We start from the raw sequence: 18978 nt of genomic DNA, 5'->3' as shown, positions 1-18978 counted from the left end.
GGTTGGAAGATATGGAACAAGGATTTTTAGTACGGTACAGGGCATAGATAACTAACATGTCTCACAGCAAAAATTGTTTGTGATGACCAAGGAAACTTGTTCATGTTTTAAAATTCTCATTGCTAGCACAATTCAGCCATAATGTAAAATGAAATCTTAGAGTAAGAGAATCTTGCAAATTTGTCAGTTTTCCTACTTACAACCAGGACAGATGAACAAATCAAGATACTTCAAGGCAGAAAGTTTTTAGGACATACTTGATAGATCCCCTTCATTGAAGATTAGTCTTTTTTGTTTGATTTTAAACTGTTTGCCATTGTGTTATGGCTCCAGTGCTTCAGCCAATCAAGACGAAATACACTCTGCATTTTCCCACAACTCCATAGTATGTATTTGCCTTATTCAGTTGTAAAACTTACTTTATTTTAATTTTCCAACTTTGAGAGCACAGAGTTTCATTGGGTTTTTGCATTTATTTTGTGCAATCATTGCTTATCACTTCAAATTATATATACATTTTCCTACTTGGGAGGGGTATTCTCTTTCCATAATATTTTTAACCATGTCACCACCAACCAAGGTTAATTTTCTCTTTGAGCTGTTCCATAAAAGGCAGGAGGTAGAGGAACTGGTGTTTTCAGATAATAGTATTGTTGGTGCAAATAAGCAAAGGGAAGACTGTCCAGCTGCTGGTGCATTGATCTGAGTTGTTTCCTCCTTAACACAGGGTCACTTCTTCTCTTTCCTCCCACCTCCCTAGACTCTCTGGTAGAGTAATAATTGGGATAAATTCTAGCTATTTTATAGGGTAGCAGACTTATTTCATAGACGTCCATTGATCAGAGCTACATTTGCAGGAAGAAAAAAGGGAAACCTGCTGATTTTTATTTTGTTTAATTTCTCAAACCTACATGAAATGTGAATTTTTAGAAATGTGAAAGTGAGCTGCTATTCTGCCATTCAAACTGCAGTTCTAAACGAAGCCAACCCCTCAAGCCAACCTTCTCCACTAACATAATGCTCTGTGTCTTCCATTTAATATTGTTATCCTGTTATTGATGACCCTCTTTGCTCTCCACTCAGTGTCGTCATATGAGTAGAAATGAAGGGACTATATCTGCACTAAGTAAACCTTTAGCATGCATGCACCAGCCTTCTATAACCCTATAGAGCAGTGACTCTCAACCTTTCCAGACTACTGTACCCCTTTCAGGAGTCTGATTTGTCATGAGTACCACCAAGTTTCACCTCACTTAAAAACTACTTGATTACAAAATTAGACATAAAAATACATGTGTCACAGCACACTATTACTGAAAAACGTTTACTTTCTCATTTTTACCATATCATCATTATAAAATACATCAATTGGAATATTGTATTTACATTTCAGTGTATAGTATAAAGAGCAGTATAAACAAGTCATTGACTGTATGAAATTTTAGTTTGTACTGACTTCACTAGAGCTTTTTAGGTAACCTGTTGTAAAACTAGGCAAATATCTGATGAGCTGATATACCCCCTGAAAGACCTCTGTGTATCCCTGGTCGAGAACCATAGAGAGATCACAAGAAGATTTAAAATTTTTTTAAAGAATACATATTTATAATTTTAGCGCATATGTAACATTTTATCTATTTACATTTCTTTACAGACATTCAATTAACCGTCAACATAAGGATAAGTATAATTGTTCCTATTTTACAGATGATGAAACTGAAGTAGAGAAGTTAAGTAACTTTTCCACAACCACAGAGAACATCTGTAAAATTCACATTAGAAATCAGGGATCCCTGGCTACTAGACCTCAGATGAGACCATGTGACTAAACCATTCCTTTTTTTGAGTGTTTTAAACTAAGACTAGGGCAGATAAAGTTTTGGGGACAGTACCAACTGGCCATGGAAATTTATATACAAAGCAAGTTAACTTGGAGTTCTGGTGAACCTCTCAGCTCCCCATAGTTCAATGACTGCAGTGAGCTCTTTCAACTTCCCTTCCCTAACATTATGGGCATCTTTTGATTGTTTCTCCATCTTCTCGTTTCCTCCACTAATTCAGTGTCCACATTATGTTGCTCTCTCTCCATTTTCAGACCTTCCAAGATTAACTTGACTCTCCAAGACACCCCAAGTCTCTCTTTCTGCTAACCTAGACCCTCCCATCCACTCTCATTTCTCCATGAGAAAGTGTGATTTCTTTCAGCTCAGTTGCTGCTGTATTCCACAGTGTTCTCCCAGTTTTGCAAACTCTTTTTACTCTGCCTTGCTGTCTTGATCACGTTTGCTTCCCGAGTATTTACGTCTTCATTTACTCTCCTCAGACGTCTGCTATCTTCTGCTTTGCTCATATTTGAAATGTAGCAACAATACTCCAAGTGACATAAGACTTTTCCCTGCAATATTTTCTTTAATTTTAATGTTTTTTTCTGTAAGAACAAACAGATTAAAATCCTTTTATATATAGAAAAGGGTGGACTCTTAATCATCCAGGGAACAGTTTAATAAAGAGCTTCAAATGGGTTTTTTGTTTGGGGAAAGAAAGCTCATTCCAAGATAAACCAGGGAGGTGTTTATTGTTCTCATTTTACAGATGATGAGACTGAGGTAGATAAGTTAATAACTTTTGCACTGCCACGGAGAGCATCTATACAATTCAGAATATTAGTCTGATGTGCCAGAAGTGTGATACTGAGGCAGATCTCTTGTAGTTCCAGTCTAAGACTGAGTGAACAAGTCTTCAAGAAAGCTGATGAGAATGCAAAAATATTTGAGTAAAAATTGAAACTTCAAATAGAGAATGAAAGGGCCATAAAAGAGGCCCTAAAGAATTGCAAGAAAATTACAGGAAAAGATTTGCAGGTAGTTTGGAAGCAGCTCTGGTAAAGGCTTGTATCTATTTGGTTGCAAATATTGACAAATTTTGCAAAGTACAAAGCTAACAAAGTTAGAATAAGAAAAAGCAGGAGAGAACATGAACTAACTGCAGTAAAGTAGAGCCGCTACCTACGAGCTCTATGGAAGAAAATGTAAGAAAAATTACTTGAGACTACTGAGACCTGGAGTAAATATTAAACAAAAGTGAAAGAGAGACTTAGACACATGATTCTTATTGTCTTGGGGAGTCATACTGTAAGACATTCCATGATGTTCTAAAAGAAACTGAGTAAAGGACTATAGGTTCCAAAAATCATGTAATACTTGAAGTGTGTGTTGCAAAGGAAACATAATTGGAGACGAAAGCCTAGCCTGACTGTATCTTATCCTTAGTATTATGGCGGTAATAAGAAAGCAGGAAAATTGGCAAGTAAATGGAAATCAAAGTTTTATGCAGAGATCAAGCAGCCAATCTCTAAAACATGCATATGTGGTAAGGCCAGGGATAGGCCAGGGTATGGAGTGAATGTTACACAGGAACCTATTCAAAATGGGTTTGACAGAAAACTCAAAGAAACAGCAATACAAAGTTGTTGTCTGGGTTAACTGTAGCAGAAGGCAAATTAAAAGAGGTATTTTGGGCAGAACTGGTGTATGGACTGTTGGCTCCCAGGAACCCTACTGAAAATGTCATAGCTGGAAAAGAGAAGAAAGAGATGGCTCTGAGGAGATCACAACATACTACATTTGGACAACATCCAAATGGGTCTCAGAGCCAAGTCCTTTGAAGGGAATACTAGAGAGAAACTGGCAGCTAATGGTCATTTTGAATAAGGGATGGAAGTTGTGATATACATTGATTTATTTTTGTTTGAAAACATTTTAATTTGGCAAAAATATTAATATAAAATAGGGGTGGAAGTTTTCACCTGAAGCTCTGAGAGACCAGAATTGCAATATAAGAAAGAGTCTTACAGAGTTCAGCAATAGACCAATAATATTTTCTACTCTGCTGCTATTCAAACATTAGCAGAATGATTTTCGTGATGTCCTTTTTAAAAAAAGAGAAAGAACAGAGGTGGCAGTTGGAGTTTGGAAGTGTCAGGTAGGAGGAGGAGGATAAGGAAAGGTCTGAAGACAGTGCAATGACAGCAGCTGGACCACCTTGAATAAGACAGAAGTGAGCAGGCAGAGAGACTGTATAGGTGAGGTGACAGGCACAATGGAGCAGCACTGGCCACATGTGAAGCAACATACTTTACAATCATTGAGGGCTGTTAGCGGGAGTGGAAGTCTATGAGGCGTGCAGCTGCTACCAGCAAAAGACAAATGAGTAATAACGAAACCAGTATGTTGGAGGTTTTTTCAGGGCAGGGATGGTGCCTTTCTATATATTTGTTTAGCAGTTAGCACAATGGGACCCTGATTCTGACTGTGGCTTTGGGGACTTCTGCAATACAAATAATAAAATATTTCTAAAACTGAGAGTTAACTGTGATGTGTAACTTTATGGTGGAAAGCAATTGATGCATATACCCATGGGAAGATCACTCTTCTAGTGAACATTATTTGTGGGGGAAGAGAAGGTGGGGACTATGGGAATTAGTAAAAACTGGCATTCATCCACTTCCAACCTTCCCTAAGCCATTTTGGCATGTCCTCTGAAAATGTGTAAGACCAGAGTAAATATATAAATCCCGTATTTTCTTGTGTTGAGTAAATTCTTGTTTCTCTAAGTCTGCAATTAGTACTATAGGTAATAATGCTTTCCCAAATTAATTTATGCCTCTCCAGAAATTAGATAGTTAAGTAATGTGGTGTGAGGGTTTGAGGTCACAGCTACAATTAGCAGAATAAGGGACAGTGGATTTTCATTCTCTGTTACAAACAATTAAGATGTGACCTCCATGCATGAACACAGACAGTTCACAAGAGATCAAATCCTTTCCCTACAGTTGATAACTGGTGAGCTTGCCAGCTTCTGGATCTTGCTCATAAACTGGTGTATGTCTTTATTTTGATAGTGATCTTTTGCCCTTTTCTCAATCTCATACCTCTACAGAGATCTTATTCCATAGTCTGGATATGCAAGAAAGTCTTCCTCTAAAACTGTGTTTCTCAAACTGGGCAAAGTGGATTTCATAGGATATACTCCTCTCTTTTATGAGTGACACAAGAAAACACAGGAGAGGGAAATGCAACAAAAGTATTCCCCCTCCTTTTCTTGCTGGATTGATTCTGACTTAAGTCTCTAAAATAAAAATAGTATCCTCTGAATATTCAAGAAACAATTCTACTTTTGCTGAACATTAAGTGAAAAAGACCGAGCGAGAGAGTTTTCCTGTTGGAATATTCTTTAAATCTGCACTATCATCTTCTACCACCTCATCCCCCTTTTCCTGCACACCCACCCCAAGAAAATATGATGGTGGGAAACTCCACACACTCCTTTTTTAGGTACATTAGAGAGTACTAATATTTTGTTTGCTATGAGACAGTTTGGAAATTTTTCTTCTAGCAGTTCTGTACAGAAGTGTGGGATTCTTTGTTTCTGTAGTGACATTGCATATGCACAGATTTGACTAGAGCAAGGATCCCTGCTTAGTTCTCCAAGTACAGTCTGACACAGAGAATTTGCTGAGCTTGCTGGTATTCCAGGCCAGGTCAGCTTACATACTACTCACTCTGTGTATTTCATGCTTCTTTACACTTGTGACCTGGATGAATTTTTCAGGGAATGGAGCAGTGCACTGTTTTCTTGTGTGGGGCTCTTTGAGTTTTGGTCATGCAACCTTAATTCAGCCCTTTGTGCATATGCATTATAATATATCACATTGTCACATACTATTTTTTCCATAGGACCTTGCCTCATTCATTGCACCAAATCAGTAGTTATTCAATACTTTATCCTCCTGATTCAATGTGGAGCTCCATACTTTATGTATTGAGCACAATTCAAACCCTGCAGTGAATATAGAATTATGAATTTCCTCATGGACTTTTTCTGGTTCTCAACACTATAGCATATGACTGCTTTACAAATGTTAATTAATTTATCATCACAACAGCCCTGTGAGGTATTATCCTCATTTTAAAGAGGGGAAACCAAGAAAGAGATTAAGGACAAAATTAACAAGTGTCCTGTTTTTTCGCTGGCAAATTTGAGAAACCTAGGGACTCATTCACTCTCCACTTCATTCTCTGTGCACCATCCATCTTGTGCTTTATTTTGCAACCTTAATGTTGTCTTATCACAGTTTTATTATATGTAATTTATATGTTTTTAAAAAGTAAACTGAAAAAACATAAATTTAATCATGTGGAACCAGACTGACCCCCACAAGGGTCATCAGCATGGTTGGAACCTTAAGCTTCACAGCACAGACCTCTACCACTTGAGTTAATGCAGTAACTTACAGGAATATAGGACTGTTATCCTGTATGTGAACCAGCTGCTACAGGGGGATGAGAAACCCACTTTGCCAATGGGTTTCATATATATTTGCTGACTGCGGAGGAACATAGAGATTGAGAAAATTTGAATGCTATTCCAGTTCTGGAGTGGAGAGTACTCTGTTGGTTACTGACCCTTCTGCCCTTTGTCCCTGTCATATTCCTTCTGTTTCCCCTTCTGTTGGTATCTGTCTTGCTTCTATCACCCACAGCTCTATAATTCCCCCAGCCTATTCAATTTCTCTGCTTTTGTGTACCCCATTCTGTCTTTGTTCCCCTCTTCATTTGAGTCAGAGCATTTCTTCCTCCTCTATGCTGTCAGTATGCTAACAGGAGAAGCATTTGGAATACAGGCAAGACAGTCTCCCTGTTCTCAGTTTTGCCACAGTGGCCCTCAGCATCTGGAAGGGACAGCTGCAGGAAAAGCTCAGTATGCTTTTTTGGGGTGGACTATGCACAGTCTGGTTGGCATTGAATTATGAAGGTGGACCATGCTCAGGGCGTACGGAACATTCAGAGAATTTCGCTGCAAGCCTCTAACAAGCCTCTGCTAAGCATGTGCAAATGGCAATTTTCAGAGGCTTTTAATTCAGCCAGATTTGCATGGATTTTCACAAGAACAGCAAAAAGTGCATCTCTGCCCCCAAAGCAACCTTTCTGCTCAAAATGTGGAGGTGCAAATGTGGAGGTGCTAGAATTTTTCAGCAAACAGCTGTAAGAATTTACCATGGGCAAAACTGTATTTTACCTGACCCTCATTCTTGCAAATGGCTGAACCATTTCTATTGAAACTTAAAATAGTAATAATAATTATCAGCCTGAGGCAACCACTTTGCATGGAAAATTTCATCCTCAACAGTTAAAGTTTGGCAAAGTTATTAGCAACTGAAAATAGGGTCTTATAATGGAAATGTTAAATAACCTTAATTATAGGTGTAGCTGCCAGTTTCACCTATAATTACAGTAGCACCTAGAGTGTCTCACCTGAAATTTGGGGCCTCATTGAGATAGACACTGTGACAGTATAAATGCATTGTAAAACATGGAGAGTTTACAATCTAAATAGACAAGACAGAAAAAGATGGGAAAGGAAACAAAAGGCACAAGCTAAGCCTGGACTAGAAATCTTTTATGCCAATCCAGCACTCTGTCCACTAGATCCTGCTGCTTCTCAAGGAAATTATCACAGCAGAGGCTCCATATCTAAAACAATGTGAAAGACAAAGAGGAAGGTTCCACAGTTGCTTTTGGCATCTGCATTGACTATACTTTTAATAGGGAGGGTAGCTCCAGGTTTTATGGTGGAAGGAAATGGCCATGTTATCAGAAGTTAGAGATGGAAAAGACCTATTTAATGTATCCTGACTATCTCCCTGACAATGTAGGAATCTGTTCTCTTCAACAGAATCCGTTATCAAACATAACACAGTGACAGTGATAACAAACGAGTAGCTGAAATCCTGTGCTGTCTGTCGCATGGTGTAATTCGTAAAGTCGTATTACCAAAAAAAATGGTTGAGATCCTTAAAAAATTGGATGGTAAGAGAGTGTGAATCCCAGTTATGATTGAACTTGGTGATATTCTAAACAAAAATCTCTTGTAGCTGTTCCCATTGCTTCACACTGAGTCAGACGTTCTGGGATTCAGAGTGATGCTTAGGATTATTGTGTGTGCTTGTGGCAAATGAGGGGTGAATCCTGGGGTGAGAGGATGTTGTTTTGTGAGATTTGTGTAAGGATCTACAGGACTAGAACCCAGGTCTGTAAAGCCTGGGACAGCTGCCATCTCACAAATCCAATGAGAAGCCATTCAGAACTACCTCCAGGAAGCACTAGGAACCGCAGGAAGTAGTGCCCAAAGGGACCATGGCAACAGCATCTGTGGCCTTCTGATTGGCCCATGCTCACTATTTAACCCTGGCGGGTGGCCCCGGAAGTTGTCTGGGTAACCATGCAAACTTCTGACTTGCTGTGACTGTACCTCTCACCTCACTTTCTGATCTCTTGTCTCTTATCCTAGCCTCACTGTGACCCTGACTCATGCCTGTTGATCCTGGCTTTTGTGATTACTCTGATCCCTGCTTGCTGACTACTGTCTTATAGCTGTCCTTGACTTGTGGATGCAAGCCCAACTGTGACTGCTAAGCTAGATTGCCTACGCCCTGGTCCTTTGTAGTTTGTCTAGACCACTTTTGACCAGCTCTGCAGAAGCTCCTTAGTAGGGATATGGAAGGGGCACGTCTATCATGACCCAATGGGGTACCAGATCTGCAGGAGCTTGTTGTTCAACTCCAAACCGAGGACTATGTGATGTGGTCCCAAGTGGCACGGCTCCTAGCAGAAAATCAGACACTTTGCATACAGCTAGCATGGTACCAGGAAGAGAGGGCCATGCTGCAGACTTATGTTGGGCCACTGCCCTCCAAACAGAGTCCAACAGTACTGCTAACTGATGGGAACCGCCAGTATTTCAGGGGATTCCGGAACCAATGCAGTCTCATTTTCAACAGCAGAGCAGTAATGTATCCCACTGACCAGACAAGGGTGGAAATAGCGATCATTTTGCTAGCTGGAGAAGTGTTGAATTGGGCTTTCCCCCTGCTGGAGCAGGAGAGCCTGATGTTAACTGACTGAAATGCCTTTCTGTGATTGTTTTTCTGCAATTTTTGATGACCCTCATTGTACTGATTCAGTGGAAGCTCCACTATAAAGGCTCCAGCAAGGGAGAGGGCCAGCTACCTCATACCCTGCCCAATTCCAGTGACTTGCAGCCGACAAATGGAATGAGGCAGCCCAACTGCACCAACTTCAGTATGGACTTAATGAGGAGGTAAAGGATGAACTAACCTGTGTTGAGACCCTAACCAGCTTGGATGCTTTTATTGACCTCTCTCTGTATTGACAACTGCTGCATGAGCAAAAGGAGAAGAGAAATAGGCACATGCCACCGCTGCCTTGCCCATACACGATGCTAAAAACCTTAGGACCCAACCATATATTGATGCAGATTAAGCTCGTGCACCAGTGCTTGACCTTAGAAGAGAAGGAACAGTGACAGGCACAATAATTTATGCTTTTATTGCGGAGTGCCAGACATGCCCTCACCTCCTGCCTATCACAGACCTCAACCAACAAGGAAATGTGAAACAAGTGAGCCCAACCTGGACTCCATCAGATCATTATGCTCTGGAATTATCCCCCAGCCCTTGATGAAAACCTGGTCTGGGTCAGGCAGGTCCTCCCCATGCTTCCAAGTACGATACAGTTATGTATTGTGAATGGGGCCAAGCCAATTCCCCCTCAGTGGGCCCTGATTGATTCTAGGGCCACCAATAATTTCATAGATGCTGAAGCTGCTCAAGCCCTACAGATCCCCCTCCATTTAAAGCCTACATCGGTTCTCATAGAGACGACAGATGAGTCACTCCTATCCTTGGGACCAGTAGTGCAGGAAACAGTATCCCTAGAGGCCATTCTCCAGGGGCATCGGCAGGTGCTACAATTCAGCGTAATTCATTTTCGATGCTTCCCCCTTATTCTTGGTGTCACCTGGCGAGAGCAGCACAACCCTTGCATCTCCTGGTGAGAGAAGAGGATTTGAACATTGATGATGAAGGGTATGCATGCTGCTAGCCCCCACCCTCTGTCCCAGGCTCCTTCACCTGATCAGGGGAACCCCACGTGGTGGTGGCTAGCCAAAAGGAACCACTTCCAAGCTTGAGTCCCCATCTCTCTGATAAACATCAGGATTATGCAAACATTTTTTTAAAAGAAAAAAATGGACCCACTACCTCTGCATTGGAACTACAACTGACCTATAGACCTGCAACCTGAAACAAAGGCCCCTTACAGGTGGGTTTGTGTAATGTCCAAGCCAAAACTGGCAGCCCTTTGTGTATACAACCAAGAAAACCTGGCAAAGAGCTTCATCCAATGCTCCACCTCCCCAACAAGGGCTCTGGTCCTTTTTGTTAAGAAAAAGGATGGAATGCTACCCTCTGCATAGCCCATTGTGCCCTAAATCAAGTGAGAGTCCAAAACCAGTGTCCCATGCTGCTAATCTCAGAGTTGCTAGCTCAAGTGTGGTCTGCCAGCATTTTCACCAAAACAGACCGCCATTTTGCCCATCTTAAGACATTCTGCACAGCTTCCTGTTTCTTCTGGAGGCCACGTATGTGAACCGAAGTCCAGCACTATGTTGACACTTATGACCTGTGTGCAGGCACCAGGATGCCCTATGCTAAGCCTCTCAGCGTTCTTGTACTCTTGAAGACCCCACCTAGATCCTGGGCCTCAGTCACCATGGATTTCATAGTGAACTCCCCAACTTTGACAGATACACAGTGGTCTTGACTGTTGCAGACCAACTGACCAAAATATCACACTTCATCCCTGTAACTGCCTGCCTCTGCTGAAACAAAAGCTCATTTCTTGATGGTGCATGTTATCAGTCTCCATTAGCTTCTGGACCATATCCAGAGACCCACAGTTTGTCTTACTTTGGGTATGAAACTTTCTGGTTATTGGATGTTTGTGCTTTTACCTCCTCGCCTACCAACTCCAGACAGATGGGCAGACAGAGAGGGTGAACCAAGTAGAATCATAGAATATTAGGGTTGGAAGGGACCTCAGGCGGTCATCTAGTCCAAAGCAGGACCAACTCCAACTAAATCATCCCAGCCAGTGCTCTGTCAAGCTGGGTCTTAAAGACCTCTAAGGATGAAGATTCCACTACTTCCCTAAGTAACGCATTCCAGTACTTCACCACTGTCCTAGTGAAAAAGTTTTTCCTAATATCCAACCTACATCTCCCCCACTGCAACTTAAGTCCATTGCTCCTTGTTCTGTCATCTCCTACCACTGAGAACAGCCTAGCTCCATCATCCCTGGAACCCCCCTTCAAGTAATTGAAGGCTACTTTCAAACATCCCTCACTCTTCTCTTCTGCAGACTAAACAAGCCTAGTTCCCTCAGCCTGTCCTCATAAGTCATGTGCTTCAGCCTCCTAATAATTTTTGTTGCCCTCCGCTGGACTCTCTCCAATTTGTCCACATCTTTCTTGTAGTGGGGGGCCCAAAACTGGACACAATACTCCAAATGTGGCCTCACCAATGCTAAATAGAGGGGAATAATCACTTCCCTCAATGTACTGGCAATGCTCTTACTAATGCAGTCCAATATGCTGTTAGCCTTCTTGGCAATAAGGGCACATTGTTGACTTATATCCAGCTTCTTGTCCACTGTAACTCCCAGATTCTTTTCTGCAGAACTGCTGCCTAGCCAGTTGGTGCCCAGTCTGTTGCACTGTGTGAGATTTTCATCTTAAGTGCAGGACTCTGCACTTATCCTTGTTGAACCTCATCAGATTTCTTTTGGACCAATTCTCAAATTTGTCTAGGTCACTCTGTATTCTATTCCTAACCTCCAGCATATCTACCATTTCCCCCAACTTAGTGTCATCTGCAAACTTGCTGAGGGTGCAATCCACTCCATCCTTCAGGTCGTTCATGAAGTTGTTGAACAAAACCAGCCCCAGGACTGACTCCTGAAGCATTCTGCTTGTTACCGGCTGCCAACTAGACATTGAGCTGTTGATCACTACCCATTGAGCCCAATGATCTAGCCAGCTTTCTATCCACCTTTAGTCCATTCATTGAACCCATATTTCTTTAACTTGCTGGCAAGAATACTGTGGGAGACCCTATCAAAAGCTTTTCTGAAGTCAAGATATATCACATACACCGCTTTCCCCACATCCCGGTCAGGCATGACTTGCCTTTGGTGAATCCATGCTGACTGTTCCTGATCACCTTCCTCTCTTCTAAGTGTCTCAAAATGGATTCCTTGAGGACCTGCTCCATGATTTTTCCAGGACTGAGGTGAGGCAGACTGGTCTGTAGCGCACCAGATCCTCTTCCTTCCCTTTTTTGAAGATGGGCACTGTATTTGCCTTTTTCAAATTGTCCAAGACTTCCCTCAGTTGCGACATGTTTTCAAAGATAATGGCCAATGGCTCTGTAATCACATCAGCCAACTCCCTCAGCACCCTTGGATGCATTGCATCCGGCCCCATGGATTTGTGCACCACTAAGGGCTGCTTACATCCTCCCCATTCTATGCTGCCCAGTGCAGTAGTCTGGGAGCTGACCTTGTCTCTGAAGACAGAGGCAAAAAAAGTATTGAGTACTTCAGCTTTTTCCATATTATCTGTCACTAGATTGCTCCACTTTCAGTAAGGAGCCCACACTTTCCCTGACCACCTTCTTGTTGCTAACATACCTGTAGAAACCCGTCACGTTACCCTTCACATCCCTTGCTAACTGCAACTCCAGTTGTAATTTGGTCTTCCTGTTTTCACTCCTGCATGCTCAAGCAGTATTTTTATTCTCCTCCCTAGTCATCTGACCAAGCTTCCACTTCTTGTAACTTCCTTTTTGTGTTCACCGAAGCTTTCATTGTTAAGCCAAGCTGGTTGCCTTCCATATTTCCTATTCTTTCTGCACATTGAGATGGTTTGTTCCTCTGCCCTCAATAAGGTTTCTTTAAAATAGAGCCAGCTCTCTTGGACTTCTTTCCCCCTCATATTAGCCTCCCAGGGGATCCTGCCCATCAGCTCCCTTAGGGAGTCAAAGTCTGCTTTTCTGAAGTCCAGGGTCCATATTCTGCTGTTTTCCTTTCTTCCTTTTGTCAGGATCCTGAACTCGACCATCTCATGGTCACTGCTGCCAAGGTTGCCACCCACTTCTACTTCCCTCTAGCACTAGAGCAATACCTAAGATGCTTTGTCAACTATCATCAAGGTAACTGGTTCTCCCTCCTGCCTTATGCTGAGTTCTCATTCAACAGGACCAATCATGCCTCCATGGGACAGAGTCACTTTTTTTTTTTGCATATTACAGGTATCATCCTCGCTTTAGACCTGGCCTTGCTGGCAGCCTCCCCAAACCCAGCAGCCACTGACTGGATCCAATGAATTCATCATATCCATAAGGAACTTAAGGATCACCTTGAAGATATGAAAAAGGATTACAAGCACTACATAGACTGTCAACGCCAGGAAGACTCAGCTCTCTCAGTAGGCCAAAAAATCTGGCTTGCAGCAAAACATCTCTGTATGAAAAGGCCAACCTGCAAGGCTATTTTAGACCACCTGTTCCTCAGACTATTCCAGATTTGTCAGCAAATCAACCCTGTCACCTTCAAATTGTAGCTCCATCGGGTCCTTTAAGATACATCCTGTTTTTCATGGATCCCTCTGAAGCCTTACATGGAAGACTCCTTTCCTGAGTGGTCCCAATAGCTGCCTCTGCTGGTCCAGGTGCAAAGGCATGAAGAATACATAGTCCATGCTATCCTTGACTCTAAACTGTAGAAGGAGAGACTGTCTTACCTCAGAGATTGGGAGGGCTATGGTCCTGAAGAGTGCTCCTGGGAACTTGCTGTTCATGGACCCGATGAACCATAGACCATGCCTCTGACCCGATAAAAAGTTTTCATTAAGACAAACCAGGCCCAGTGCCAACCCAGAGGAGTGAATAATGTAAGAATCCACAGGACTAGAACTCTGGTTCGTGGAGCATGGGGCAGCTGCTGTTCCCATATCACCATGAAAAGGCCATGCAGCACCATATCCAAGGAGCCCTGAGAAGAGTAAGTGCTGCAGGAAGTACCGCTCAAAGGGACCATAGCAACAGCATCTTGTAGCCTCCTGATTGGCTTATGCTCACTATTTAACTCTCGAGGGTGACCCATGAAGTCATCTGGGCAACATGCAGACTTCTGTCTTGTTGCGACTCCAGACCTCACCTTGTTTTCTATACCACCAGACTCTGACCCTGACTCTTGCCTCCTGATTCCAGCCTGGTAACTACCTCTGATCTGTCTCCAACATTAGCCTTGCTGTGACGCTGACTCTTGCCTATCAAGCTTGACTCCAGTGACTTACACTGAACCCTGATCACTGGCTACTGTCTTGTGGCTGTCCTTGACTTGTGGACACCAGCCCAGTGATGACCGCTAGGCTAGATTGCCTATGCCTCAGTTTCTTACAGTTTGTATAGGTGGCAGTTAGGCCACATAATCCACCATCTGTGTACTCTCTTATACAACCAATAAAATTGGTTCCCAAAAATTAACTGTAGAGTTAGAGTGTTGTTTGTTATCTCTGATATCACAATGGTCTAGAACTCTTGTCATGGCATTGATATACATGCCTTGCTATAGGTGTATACCATATGGGTGTAAATTGTAAAGGCAAAATGGTTGAGAACTTAAAAATTGGATGGTAACAAACTGTGAAACTCAGTGATGATTCGTCCTTGTGATATTCTGAACAAAAAGAGCTCTGTCGTGCTTGTAGTTGCTTTCATCGCTACACACTGATTCAACAGACATTTTAGGCTTCAGAGTGACACAAAGAGGCACTTTATTATATAAATACGACTTGTCCCAGAAAACTAATCTTGAAATATCATTGTGATGAATTGTCTGCCATGATTGTGGATGAGTACTGAAGGAGAGCTGATATTAGGTGGTTTTATCCCTTATGGTTGGATTTTTATAGTTAGTGGGGGGAGAGGGAGAGGAAAAGGGAACTTTTGTTTGTCTCAACACAATTCTATCTCGTCACTTTGCATGTTTTACAAACATGTTCTGACCCTATTTGTTAATTATCAAAGCTATTTTTGAAAAATGTTTATACTAAAAGCATACTGTGTCACTGAATTTTGATCCTTCATGAAGCCATCTTTTTAAAGGTTTTATTAAGAAGCTTTTTACCTGCCAATAGCTGAGTTCAGGTTTTGTTTTTCTTCTGTAACTGTTGATAGCTAGCAGTGCATCATTACAACACACTGCAACAGATGATCACTGACCTCTAAGGAGCTTTTATTCCTCATGCTGATTCAGGCATTATTTACTATTATTTGTTTATTATACAGTGTCTAAAGTATGCTAGATTCTTTACAGAATATATAAAAACATGGTCTTTGTCCTGAAGAATTTACAGTCTAAGAACAGACAAAATATAACAAGCAAATAGACAACAGGAGGGTAGGGGAACGGGAGGACCAGATTTACATCAATAAGATTAAGTGGTTATGTCGGTGATATCATTAACTGTACCAGTGGAAACCCAGAACCTTGAACGCTGGTCTCTGTAAGTAAGAAAAAGTGGAAATGATTTTTAAATATCTTAGGATTTTTTTTTAATGTATTTGTAAACTTTGCCTAAATACACAATGAATCATTAAACTGTGTGTATATAGATAGATATCGATATGTATAACATAGCACTGGAGTTTACTTTTAAGTAAATCTACTGACTCATGCTTTCTGAGTTGCTGGTGTTAGAATGGGGTCATGTCAGATCCAGCTGTTGCAAGGCTCCAACAGAAAAGAATGCTTTGTGGTGTCTTTCACCTTGACCCCATATCTAAAAATGGCTTTCAGGCGTTGTAGTGGAAGTAAATTGTCTTTGGGGGAAAAGAAATGTTTTCCATGTTTGAGGAAGGATTCTAACCTGCACATTTCAGGCCCATAATAAACTCATAGAATTAATTATTCACTTTCCACTTCAGAGAGAGAGAGATTTTGTGTAGATGTGACAAGGACAGGGTGGCTGCACACCTGGGAAAGGAAAGGCAAAACAAAGAAAGTATGGCTATGTACCAAGGAAGACCGATATGGTGGCATGCTTATGGAAGAGAAAGCAGTGTGGTGAAATACTATATGTCATTCTGGATCTCACTAGGCCTTTAATTCTGACACCCCCAGAACACTTTGAAAAGGTCAAACCCTTGTTCTTTAACAAAGAAGATAGCCAGAAGAACATACTGTATTTTATATATAATAATCATTCCCATTTGAGGAATTCAATTAAATTAATTTAAATGTGATTTTTTTCAAGTCAGTGGCTGTATTTCCTTTGTCATCTGTCCAGATATTACTGGGTTTAAGGGACTTTGCTACGGACTATACATAGGTAGTTCTGACAACCCTGAATTTGAAGAAGTTCATGTAGAAGCATTCCAGGAGCAGAATCACCAATGGTAGATATACTAATCTAGCAATGCCCAGTCAGACACTTGCAGCAATGAGAGGCTATGGATGGTAGAACCAAATGTTACTATGGATGGTCACACCCTGTCAGTTGCTTTTTCAAAAGACTTCATGGTATTTAGTGACAATGGTTAGGAGGACTACTGTTATCTTTTAACAGCAATGCTTGAAGTGGAGGGGGTGGAGTATAGGTGCTTATGCCTTCCTCCCACTTTTCACTGTTACCATTTGAAAGACTATATGTAGAGAAAGTTGGAATGTAACTATCCCCCGGATTCAAACATTATTTTAAAATAAATTGGTTGAAAAGGGATTAAAGTGCAAACTAGTAAGGGCATTTATATAGACTTCAAATATAAATACATTTAGCTTCAAAGGTTTATTGGGTTTTTTTAAGCAAAATTTGTTGGGTTTTTTTGTTTTTTGTTTTTACTGGACATGTAAAATATTTGAAAATAAATTCTTCTTCCTATTTATTCAGTAAATACTGAGTTCAGGGTTCTGCTTTTCCTGAAAAGTTCATGACATCTCTAACCAGTAGCTTTCTTTGCTGCAGGTGCTTGCAATGTTATCAGTTCCTGCAGAGAAACACTTCTGCCAAAATTGTACAGTGAGACTCCTAACATTCATATTTAGGCAGCTGGATACAAGTGGCTTGGTTTTCAAAAGTGCTGAGTTTGAATAGTTCCAATAATGTCAATGGGAGCTGTGGGTTTTTAGAGCTTTTGAGAATCAAGCAATATTTATGTAAGTTAGGATCTAACTTCAGGCATCACCGTTTAAAAATGTTGTCCTTATGTTTTTAGGGCCCTTATCCTGCAATCAGATCCCTGCAAGCTGACCCCTGTGCAGAGTCCCAGTAACTTTGCTGGGATTCCACATGGGTGTAAAGGTCCTCTAAGGGACCAAGGCATAGGCAGTCTGTCCTAGCAGTCACAACTGGATTGGTATCCAAAATAGTCAGAAGCTGGGACCAGAGTAATCACTAGAGCCGGGATCGATAGGCAAGAGTCAGGGTCAGGCCAGGGTCAAAGACCAGAGGTCAGCGGTAATTACCAGGCTGGAATCAAGAGGCAAGAATCAGGGTAGGGTCAGAGGTTGGAGAGCAGGAGGCAAGGTAAGGCACTGCAGCCAGCCAGAAGTCTGAGTAATTAGCCAAACAACTTCCTGGGGCACTCTCTAGGGTTAAATAGTGAGCCTGTGGGGCAATCAGAAGGCCACAGGGTGCTGTCACTTTGCACCCTTTGGGCAGTACTTCCTGAGGTGCTTAATCTCCACAATGCTCCTTGGAGATGGTTTTGGATGATCTCCTGGTGTCAATGTGGGAACATCAGCTGTCCCAAGCTCTACATACCTTGGTTCTAGTCTCATGGTGCCTTATGGAGCCACCCACAGATTAGATTGTAGGATCAAGATTTTAAAATACTACTTTTAAAAAAAATGTGTAGATGAATCAAGCATCATATTAAATATAATATTTCATTGCAATCATCATTATATTAAAAGGTGAGAAAGTACATATTTGTGCCTGAACTGGTTCCTTTCTATTGAGAATTTTTCAGAGCTGGTCTACACACCTGTTCTTTTACTGATTTGAAATATTTTATATCTCAATTTTTTTATTAATAAATTATGCAACAATCCCTTTTACCTTCCTTTTACTCTTCGAAGCTAAGAAACATTATTTACAACAGCACAACTCGAGTTTTCTGACAGTAGACTAGATATTCAACTATTTTAGTTGGGTGTTCTTCCTATGTTTTAGGAAGCACAGCTGGATTATTATCGTTTTAAAAAAACAAAATAAAAACTTTTATAATCAACCTTTTTATAAAACGTCTTTCATAGCACAAAGACCATGATAAAGTTTGGTGTTACAGTGCATTCTACTATCAATGACCATGGGTATAATGGAATCCTATATAGAATCCTTGCATAAAAGTGTCTAATATATTAGTTTGTTGCAATGTACAAATTGTACCTGAGGATACAGTTAGCTCCATGTAGAATGACTTCATTTTAAAATGGTTCCATTCTACCCATATTGGTGAACTGGATGTTTATTAAAGATAAGGCTTTTCAAAAATCTTCTGTCCCTTTCCCTACACAACGTATTTGATTTTAATTTCTCTCTGTGTGCGTTCCTGAATTCACAGATTTTATTTTCTTCCAGGCTGCAAACTTGTATGCTTTTGTCATGGACTCGATCTTGCAAAGTGCTGAGCAAACTGGCCTCAGTCCAACAAAATGTGTACTTAACATTAAGTATGGATAGTCTTTTAACATCAATGGGACTTTCATGCATAAAATTAAATATGTACTTATGTGCTTTACTGAATTGGGGCCAGTGTGTTCTGTGCCTTGCAGAATTGAGACCTATGAATCCAGAGTGAATTTTTACAGCTGAATGTTATCCCTTTTGAAAAACAGGGTTTAAAACAGAAACTCTGACAGATGTTTAATTAAAATAATTATACTTTAAATTTAGAGAATTTTATATGTAAAGTTGATGTGTCTAGTTTCTTTCTGTCTCTCTTTGAATCCAAGCTCTCACCCCTACAGGGTTAATGCAGGGTGCGCAGTTCTCAAT

The 18978-nt window shown here is 41.1% G+C and overlaps 1 protein-coding gene across 1 annotated transcript in view; it reads left to right on the top strand.

Annotated features, from left to right (window-relative positions):
* ARID1A (AT-rich interaction domain 1A) overlaps positions 1-18978 on the top strand; it is a 107305-nt gene that overhangs the window by 1453 nt on the left and 86874 nt on the right. The window lies entirely within an intron of this gene.

The sequence above is a fragment of the Emydura macquarii genome, unplaced genomic scaffold (assembly GCF_026122565.2).
Source record: "Emydura macquarii macquarii isolate MOO-44397 ecotype Brisbane River unplaced genomic scaffold, CSIRO-AGI_Emac_v2 contig_820, whole genome shotgun sequence".
In the NCBI taxonomy this organism is placed as follows: domain Eukaryota; kingdom Metazoa; phylum Chordata; order Testudines; family Chelidae; genus Emydura; species Emydura macquarii.
Note: the sequence above shows the minus strand (reverse complement) of the source record. Positions and strands in the feature narration are given on the sequence as shown.